Below are 11194 nucleotides of genomic sequence, written 5' to 3'. Positions count from 1 at the left end.
TGAACGATAATTCAAGCACAATACAAGCAACCTTTCACGCAATTCGAGGGAGAAAGAGTGAGGGCAGGCCTTGACAAAGTGCGGCGAGGGAAGGGCTAGGGCCATTTGTCGACGGTCATAGGCGTTTGTGGTGGCGGTTTTAGTGGCGGTAAAGGTAGTAGTTCCATCCCCTGCTCTGTTTTTTCGTTTTAGAGTCGGGTTTTGGTTGGGGTTGCGCGTCTCAGGGAAGGAATAAGGGTGGTTGGTGTCGGGGTAATGGTGTTGGGTGGTCTGAGTCGCCTCTATTGGTGGCGGTCGGGTGGGGTTTGTAGGTGGTGGTGGTGGTAGAGGAAGGTGGCGGCGACATGGGGGGTGTATAACGGGTTAGTTACGGTTTTCAGAGGAGTTTAGGGGTTAGGATTGGGGTGGCACCACCGTGGACTCGGGGGAGGTCGAAACAGTGGTGCCACCATGTCTGGGGATGTGGGTTGTCGGCGAGTTGAATGGTGGTTGTTGGGCAGTGGCTAGTTGTTGGTTGAGGTGGTGGTGCGTGATGAAACAGTGGGTGTTTGGTGAGGTGCGACTTTGAACCAGGCCAAAAGACGGCCATGGTTCTTCTCACCGGCGGCGATCGACCCGGTGGGGCTGGGTGGTTGGCGGCTAGGTTGAAGTGGGGGACATGTCAGGTGGTTGTCGTGGTGGTGTGGGTGGCGCGTGGTGAGGGTGAGGGCGTGTAAAGGAGAAGTGTTGATGACGGATTGTTGTGTTTTCGAAACGGGTTTTCTTTTGACGTAAATTTAATAATTAGAACTCGTTAATATATAGTATTAGTTAATTAATCAATTTAACTTCCGAGTTATTTAAATAATAGATGACGGGTGTGTGAGTTGTTTAAATTCAATTCGGGTTTCGTATTTGTTAATTCGTTAAATCTCTTAATTAACATATTAATTATTTAATTCAATTCCCGAGTCACTTAAATAATCATTAATTCAATTTCCGAGTTACTTAAATAACCATTTAATTTAATCTCCGAGTCATTTAAATAAATTAGAGAATTTAGAGACGGGTTGGAGTCGGGTTGGTTAAACTAGAAAACTGCTATATCGGGGAAGTTTCCATTTAAGGAAACTTTCCATTTAGGAAGTTCTATTTGTAGTAACTTCTATTTTGGGAACGGGAATAGTCAAGTAATCATTTATTATTATTTATCTTTCAGAGGGCGAATTTGTTGTGGAATATTCCGAGCATCTGTCCATTTGATTACGATCGAGGTAGGGAAATACACTTGTCCTATTATCGTCATTGATCGAATTGTGTTGACTTGATTTCTGGTTGTTGATTTACGTTATGAATTATATATACGGGAAGGTGATTGATTGAATTGATCGTATTGAGTATGACATCACAACATCGGGTAACTGGCATGATTTTATGATTTATCAGTTCCATATATATATATATACATTGTGTTGCATCAGTTCTTTTGAGCATTCATATGCATTGGAGTTAGAGGATGATGTGGTGATGACGATATTAAGATACGATGTGATGTTGTGATAAGGCCCAGGCGGGTTCTGCAGGACTTGACCTGGTGTCCTCGGTGTTGAGTGGCGGATCGACTTGGTCGATATATATAGTCTACTAGGGGATCGGTATGGTGGGCGTTTCGGGTTATGAGATGTGTGTGATGAGTTGAGATGGAGATGGAGGTGGCGGAGTATCATGCATATCATATTTTATTGTTTATTGTTTTCCCTACTCAACCTCGCGGTTGACCCTGTGTATTCGTGAACACCTGTGATGAACCGTTTTATGGGGAGCAGACTTGACAGGTTTAAGAGATAGAACGGGAGCTGCATGGGCGTGAGACATTGGATCAGACGACTTAGTAGCTAGGTCATCATCTAGAAGACTTTCACTTTAATTATGTCAGTTCTTGTAATTTGAGTTGAGAAGAGTATCTGTAATAATTAAGTTAAAATTTTATATAAATTGCCTTGGAGTTTAATTTGTTATTCACTACCTCGGGAAACCGAGATGGTAACAGTCCGGTTTATTAGAGAATGTCTTGACGAGGACTTCTTTTATAAACCGGGGTGTTACAAAGTGGTATCAGAGCGAACGTTCCTCAGGCCTAAACCAATGAGCCCAATGAACATAGGATGTGTCTAATTAAAACGAACCCCGGGATAGAACTGTTAGGATCACACTACGGTAAGGTATGAGTTAGGGGCCCCCTCACACCGAACTAGTGGTCCTCTCAGTTGAACCGGAAACCATGAGTGTATACGAGAGAAAGGGTAGAATAGTTGCTGGAGGTTGAACAGAAATTCAAATATCGTTGCCTAAGTATTAACTGATTAATGCATTGATTATTACTTAATTGAGCTAATGTATGCCTTGAGACCATATATTCTAACCATTATGCAGGACAACGCTACGGTAAGTAAATTGTATGAATGATGTGTTGATAGCACTACTATGACTAAGTAATATGCGGTTATGTGATCCCGAAGCCATGTTAGTATAGTCTTGTGATAGTAATAAGAAACACGATATAATTTCATATCTTTAGTCATAACAATCGTGAGTTAGATGTAAGGAGTAGATCGAGATGCGAATAGATTCTATGGGGTATATGCTTACGTAAGTACAGTGGGAGATTTAAGTTAGGATGAATTAGTATCGATAGTATAGTTGTAAGAGGTTGGAACATAGAAAATGAATAACTTAGTGATAAAACACGTTTTGGTTAATGTTACTCTTTAATTGACCTTACTGCCATTTCTTTTCTGTTTATTATCTATCGATGAAAATTTTATGAGAGATAACCTCGCGAATTAGTGTTCATTAGGCGTTGGTTTCATACTTATATGACATACGGATTATGAGTAATAAATATTTTAGTGAACTGTGGTTAGGAAGTTCTGTGCAGTGATGTTTTGACCAACGATTTTGTAAAAAAATCCTCATTTAAATGGTATAATTAATTTTCACATAATTCTAACTCCATCGATCGTAAAATTCACATATGTGTTCAAATTAATAAGCCACGAAAAATCTTGATGTTTCAACATTAAATGATAAATTTTACAAACTGATCCAAGTTTTGGACCAATTATTGTCACATGCCTGTTTAGACCTACTAAGTTGTAAAATTATTTAAAAATGGAATTCGTGTGCCTTAAACCTAATTCAATTTCCCTGTGTTTTGAACTCACCGTGTTTTATAAAAGTAATATGAATCAAGTTTTAATCGAACAATTATTTATTCGTGATTTTGGAAATTACAACGTGAATCAAAACATTTAAAATGTGCGTCTATGTCGAATTTACATGCGATTGTTTGATTAATTCAGGAGTCTTAGTAAAGTGAATTTATAATGATTTATATGACGATAGTAGCACGCATGTTCAGTAGTTATGTATCTTAATCGGTGATAAAATTTAAAGTTTAATTGGTAACATTGTTGGCGTGATAGTATGAGTAAAATTGAATAGCTTAAATTAAATTTTAATCGAGGGTGAAATGTTTATAAGAGTCCAGTTGTTTGCATATTTTAAATACAATTGGCATGTTATAATATTTCTGGCGTGTGCATCATATTGACATAGTGGTCGGATATATATATAAATATAAAAATGTATTGTCATATCTTGGTAAGTGGATGGCGTTAAAAGTTAATTTGATTTTTTAATATACTCGCATGAAAATTATAATAATTATGTTTAAAGGTTTACACATGGATGGTAGTAATGATCGTGTCTAAATGTCCACCCATGTAGTATGTCATCTGAGTTTTTAAGGCCTTTTATGTGAGTTTGTGTGCCTAAAGTTATACCTATTACTTTCATTATATTAAATTCTTTCAATTGAACCTAGAACCTATAACATGATAATAAACCGTGTCGTTATTCCATATTGAATATGTTCGTTATTATATTGTCATAAAATGCTAAAGTGATTCTTGCAATTGTAACACGACATGTGACATACCAATATTCTCGAGTCATCACTATCAATTATATTTTAATAAAAAGTGTTTATGATAATTATATTGGCAGTTATAATGGATAACCCTTTAATGGTTCACATGATACGCATTGGTTCCAATGATAGTCGTTATAGTTACGATTAATTGAGCCGCGAATATAACTGAGTAAAGAAGTACAATTAAAATCCTGATGATTGAGGTAATAGTCGCGCATTAATAAAGATAGGACTGAAATGAATAAGATAAACCTGTAGATTACGATATATGAGTCGACACCTAAACTTGTTTTGTTCAAAGGAATTAAATTAAATTAAGTTTATCTGATTTTGAGTTTCGTAGTAAGCTATAAATGGATTCTATGACGGCCTGTTATAAGATTAGGTTAAGAAAATTATTCACCATCCCGTAAGAAAGTAAAAGTTTTGAAAAATGAAGTTAAAATTGTGTCGTATGAGTATAAATTCGGAATGAGATTTCCAGCCAGTGTCTAGTTGTATGTGTCCATGATAATTGCTGGACTGGAGGAATGAAACTAGAACGGAGTCACAAGTAGTGGATTAATTTAGTCATGTTGTTCATTCATGTAGCGAATTAAGTAAAGGAGAGTCAGACTTGACCTATTGAGGTATAAATTTTCATAAATCGATTTAGTAAGTTTTGGACCCTAATTCTTTTCTCATGTTGATTGATTCCCTATGTTTCTAAGGTAAAAGATTACCATATTTGGTAAAATGAATAATTACTAATGATTTTTACTGGTAACGGTAGCCTCTTTTAGTTGTTAGCAGTGGTTTGAGAACTGTAGTTATAATAATGAAGGTTACGAGGACGTAACCATGTTTTTAGTTGGGTAGGATTGTAAAATCTTGATGCTTAATTGCACTTGTTTGTAGATAATAGTTGACCAAGTGGATGTTTAGTTGTGGGGTACCTATACAAATGAGTTTCATGTGTGTTGTTCCTACTTCTGTTAGTTGGTTGATGTGTAAAATGAGAGTATAGTTAAACTACTGGTATTGAGTTATGAGTTGTGGGGCCTTTGTGCCGAGTTACATTTGCGATCCAGTGCGACCATGATTATTGAGTTACTTGAGTTTGAGATCGGAATTTAGATGGAAGATGACGATGTTCTCAGATGATTATATAGTGTTATACATTTGTGTTCGCAGGTAGTTATTAGTTGTAGTTAATTGGGTTAAGGAAAAGATGAGTTAAACTTCGGGACGAAGTTTATTTTTAGGAGGGCAGAATGTAACATTCCGTATTTGTTAGGTTTAATTGATGAGTCAAAAGTATGTTAACTATGTTAGAATTTCGTGACGTCCGTAAGTATATTATACTATACCTTTCTGTTGTCGAGTATGGGAGCGAACTTCGGGACGAAGTTCATTTTAAGGGGGGAAGACTGTAATACCCCGTATTTTTATATAATAAATTAATCGGATATTATTAATTAAACGGATATTATTAAATGGATATTATTATATATTAATTTTTATACATTTTATATTACTATTTAAGTCGGATAAATTGTTGAGTCGAAAATTATGTTCAGTTATTTTATTTAACTCGCGTCATATCGATCCAAGTTATTGAGACGGGTCTATACGGAATTGTTACAATAAAATATCCGGTCCAAATTGATTGAATTGTTGGCACTAACCTTAATTAAATATTTGGACCTAACCATGATTATTGATTTTACACTAAACCTACAATACCTACCACTACTCGTATGATGACAAAACAAGCATAACACAACCATTAACACCTACAAATACCTACCCACTACCCATTTGAACGATAATTCAAGCACAATACAAGCAACCTTTCACGCAATTCGAGGGAGAAAGAGTGAGGGCAGGCCTTGACAGTGCAGCAGGGAAGGGCTAGGGCCATTTGTCGACGGTCATAGGCGGCTGTGGTGGCGGTTTTAGTGGCGGTAAAGGTAGTAGTTCCATCCCTGCTCTGTTTTTCTCGTTTTAGAGTCGGGTTTTGGTTGGGGTTGCGCGTCTCAGGGAAGGAATAAGGGTGGTTGGTGTCGGGGTAATGGTGTTGGGTGGTCTGAGTCGCCTCTATTGGTGGCGGTCAGGTGGGCTGTAGGTGGTGGTGGTGGTAGAGGAAGGTGGCAGCGACATGGGGGGTGTATAACGGGTTAGTTACGGTTTTCAGAGGAGTTTAGGGGTTAGGATTGGGGTGGCACCACCGTGGACTCGGGGGAGGTCGAAACAGTGGTGCCACCATGTCTGGGGATGTGGGTTGTCGGCGAGTTGAATGGTGGTTGTTGGGCAGTGGCTAGTTGTTGGTTGAGGTGGTGGTGCGTGATGAAACAGTGGGTGTTTGGTGAGGTGCGACTTTGAACCAGGCCAAAAGACGGCCATGGTTCTTCTCACCGGCGGCAGTCGACCCAGTGGGGCTGGGTGGTTGGCGGCTAGGTTGAAGTGGGGGACATGTCAGGTGGTTGTCGTGGTGGTGTGGGTGGCGCGTGGTGAGGGTGAGGGCGTGTAAAGGAGAAGTGTTGATGACGGATTGTTGTGTTTTCGAAACGGGTTTTCTTTTGACGTAAATTTAATAATTAGAACTCGTTAATATATAGTATTAGTTAATTAATCAATTTAACTTCCGAGTTATTTAAATAATAGATGACGGGTGTGTGAGTTGTTTAAATTCAATTCGGGTTTCGTATTTGTTAATTCGTTAAATCTCTTAATTAACATATTAATTATTTAATTCAATTCCCGAGTCACTTAAATAATCATTAATTCAATTTCCGAGTTACTTAAATAACCATTTAATTTAATCTCCGAGTCATTTAAATAAATTAGAGAATTTAGAGACGGGTTGGAGTCGGGTTGGTTAAACTAGAAAACTGCTATATCGGGGAAGTTTCCATTTAAGGAAACTTTCCATTTAGGAAGTTCTATTTGTAGTAACTTCTATTTTGGGAACGGGAATAGTCAAGTAATCATTTATTATTATTTATCTTTCAGAGGGCGAATTTGTTGTGGAATATTACTGAGCATCTGTCCATTTGACTGCAGTACTGAGGTAGGGAAATACACTTGTCCTATTATCGTCATTGATCGAATTGTGTTGACTTGATTTCTGGTTGTTGATTTACGTTATGAATTATATATACGGGAAGGTGATTGATTGAATTGATCGTATTGAGTATGACATCACAACATCGGGTAACTGGCATGATTTTATGATTTATCAGTTCCATATATATATATATACATTGTGTTGCATCAGTTCTTTTGAGCATTCATATGCATTGGAGTTAGAGGATGATGTGGTGATGACGATATTAAGATACGATGTGATGTTGTGATAAGGCCCAGGCGGGTTCTGCAGGACTTGACCTGGTGTCCTCAGCTGTTGAGCTGGCAGATCGACTTCGGTCGATATATATAGTCTAAGGGGATCGAGGTATGGTGGGCGTTTCGGGTTATGAGATGTGTGTGATGAGTTGAGATGGAGATGGAGGTGGCGGAGTATCATGCATATCATATTTTATTGTTTATTGTTTTCCCTACTCAACCTCGCGGTTGACCTCGTGTATTCGTGAACACTGTGATGAACCGTTTTATGGGAGCAGACTTGACGGGTTTAAGAGATAGAACGGATTTGGATGGGCGTGAGACATTGGATCAGACGACTTAGTAGCTAGGTCATCATCTAGAAGACTTTCACTTTAATTATGTCAGTTCTTGTAATTTGAGTTGAGAAGAGTATCTGTAATAATTAAGTTAAAATTTTATATAAATTGCCTTGGAGTTTAATTTGTTATTCACTACCTCGGGAAACCGAGATGGTAACAGTCCGGTTTATTAGAGAATGTCTTGACGAGGACTTCTTTTATAAACCGGGGTGTTACATACCCCCCTAAAAGAAACAAGGTTACGTCCCCGTAACCATACATACCTGATCAAAAAGGAAAGGGTAACGCTCTTTCATGATGTCCTCGGCCTCCCATGTAGCTTCCTCAGTCTCGTGGTTAGACCACAGGATCTTAAGCAAAACTGTCTCACCACTCCTAGTCTTTCTAACCTTTCTGTCAAGAATCTGCTTAGGTACATCAAGATATGATAAAGACTCATCTAGCTCTAAGCTCTCTGCCTCTAACACATGTGACGGGTCACTCACATACTTCCGCAGCTGCGATACATGGAACACATTATGCACTCTCTCTAACGCAGCAGGTAAAGCCAGACGATAAGCAACCTCTCCAACTCGCTCTAAGATCTCATACGGCCCTATAAACTTCTGACTTAGCTTGCCTTTCTTCCCAAATCTCATAACCCCGCGCATAGGAGACACTTTGGAAGAACCTTATCCCCAACCCGAAACTCTATATCCCGCGATGTAGATCTCGCATAACTCTTTTGTCGATCCCGAGTTGCTCTCATCCTTTCCCCGATCATCTTAATCTGTTCAACCATCTCATGCACCATCTCTGGTCCTAAAACCCTTTGCCTCAAAGACTATCGTCCCTAACAGATTGGACTCCTACATCTCCTCCCATACAAAGCCTCAAACGGTGCCATACCTATACTGGTGTGATAACTGTTGTTGTAAGAAAACTCTATCAAGTCCAACCTCTGCTCCCAGCTACCACCAAAATCCATCACACAAGCTCTCAACATATCCTCCAAGGTCTTGATTGTTCTCTCGATCGCCCATCGTCGCAGGATGAAATGTCGTACTTATCTTCAAAGTCGTTCCCAACGATTCCTGCAACTCCTTCCAAAACCTCGATATAAACCTCGCATCTCTGTCGGACACTATGTCCTTAGGGACTCCATGTAACTTAAGCACGTTCTTTCGATAGGCCAAAGCCAATTGTGCCTTAGTCCATGTATCTTTCATTGGAACAAAGTGAGTCGACTTGGTCGACGATCCACTATTACCCAAATCATGTTGTTACCTTGTTGACTCTTTGGCAAACCCACAATGAAATCCATGGAAATGGATTCCCACTTCCACTCAGGCACCTCTAAAGACTGAACCTTACCTTGTGGTCTTCTCTGTTCCCCTTTAACTCTCTGGCATGTCAAACAACGGGACACAAACTCAGCTGTCTCTTTCTTCATCCCAGGCCACCAAAACGTTTTCTTCAAATCCTTGTATAGCTTGTCTCCACCTGGATGAACTGAATATGGTGTGCAATGCGCCTCTGTCATGATTGTCTTTTTCAACTCCTCATCATTAGGAACACACCACCTACCATCAAACCTCAAACTACCATCTGTATGAATAGAAAACCGGGACACTGTCCCTTTCTCTACTCCAGCTCTCCACTCAACTATCTTAGGATCCAAAGCCCGCTTACCTCGAATGTCATCATAAAACTCCACATGTCTTTGTCATATCACCCATGGCATCTCCTTTCGCATCATATGTATCCCAAAGCTCGCTACCTCATCCCTCAGCCTCATCAAAGATAGAGCTGTACACAAGGAATGTACACTCTTCCTACTCAAAGCATCAGCAACAACATTGGCCTTCCCTTCATGGTAGATGATTTCCATGTCGTAATCGCCAATCAACTCCATCCACCTCCTCTGTCTCATATTCAACTCCTTCTGCGTGAAGATGTACTTGAGACTCTTGTGATCAGAAAATACCTTAAAAATTGCTCCATAAAGGTAATGTCTCCAAATCTTGAGAGCAAACACTACTGCACCCAACTCCAGATCATGTGTAGGGTAATTCTCCTCATAAGGCTTCAACAGCCTAGAAGCATAGGCAATCACTTTACCATTCTGCATCAACACACATCCCAACCCATTCTTCGAGGCATCTGTATAAACCTCAAAGTTCTCGCTCCCTTCAGTAATGCTAAGACGGGAGCCGTGGTCAAACGCTCCTTTAATGTTTGGAACGCCGTCTCACAACTCTCATCCCAACGAAACCTGTTCTCTTTCCTCATCAACGCTGTCATCGGTCTAGCTATCTTGGAGAAATCTTTCACGAACCGTCCTGTAGTATCCACTGAACCCAAGAAACTCCTAACCTCAAGCAACATTCTTTGGTGCTTCCCACTTTGTCACCGCCTCAATCTTCGCCGGATCTCACTACCCCATCTTTAGATATCACATGCCCAGAAAAGCAACTTTCTCTAACCAGAACTCACACTTGGACAACTTAGCATACAACTCATGCTCCCTCAACGTCTGCAACACGATCCTCAAATGCTCCTCATGCTCCTCCTTAGTCTTAGAGTAGACTAAGATATCATCGATAAACACCACTACAAACTGGTCCAAGAACTGTCTAAAGATCCTATTCATCAAATCCATAAACACTGCCGGCGCATTAGACAACCCAAACGGCATCACCACATACTCATAATGGCCATACCTCGACGTGAAAGCTGTCTTTGGTATGTCCACATCTCTAATCTTCACCTGATGGTACCCCGACCTCAAATCAATCTTAGAAAAGACTGTTGCGCCACTCAACTGATCAGACAGGTCATCTATCCTTGGCAAAGGATACTTGTTCTTTATCGTCACACGGTTCAACTCTCTGTAATCTATGCATAACCTCAAGGTTCCATCTTTCTTCTTCACAAAAAGAACTGGTGCTCCCCACGGTGATACACTAGGTCTAATGTATCCCTTCTCTATCAGATCATCCAACTGCTTCCTAAGCTCCTCCATATCCTTAGGACCCATACGGTACGGTGCCTTAGAGATTGGCCCCGTCCCTGGCTTCAACTCAACGGTGAAATCTATCTCCCTCCTCGGTGGTAACCCCGGAATCTCATCAGGAAAAACGTCAGCAAACTCTCCCACCACTGGTATCTCATCAACTGTCGGACTCTCTATCCGGTCATCTCTCACATGGCATAAGATCAAAGGACATCCCTTCCTCAAATAAGACTTCAAGGTGACAGCTGCAATCAACTTAACTTTGGGTCTAACTAGAAACCCCCGGTAAGACACACTAACACCCTTAGGACCTCTCAAGGACACTTTCTTTTGATGACAGTCTATCTTAGCTTTATACTTTCCTAACCAATCCATCCCAACTATCATCTCAAAACCGTTAAAAGGAAACTCTAGCAAGTCTACAGGGAAATCAACTTGCCCAACTATCAAGGATACATCTCTAAACAACCTCCCACATGGTACAGACTCACCCGACGGTATGAAAACTTGCTCACTAACAGACTCATATGCTCTCAAACCCAACTGTTTTACATGACT

Source organism: Silene latifolia, chromosome 5 (genome assembly GCF_048544455.1).
Source record: "Silene latifolia isolate original U9 population chromosome 5, ASM4854445v1, whole genome shotgun sequence".
In the NCBI taxonomy this organism is placed as follows: domain Eukaryota; kingdom Viridiplantae; phylum Streptophyta; class Magnoliopsida; order Caryophyllales; family Caryophyllaceae; genus Silene; species Silene latifolia.
Note: the sequence above shows the minus strand (reverse complement) of the source record.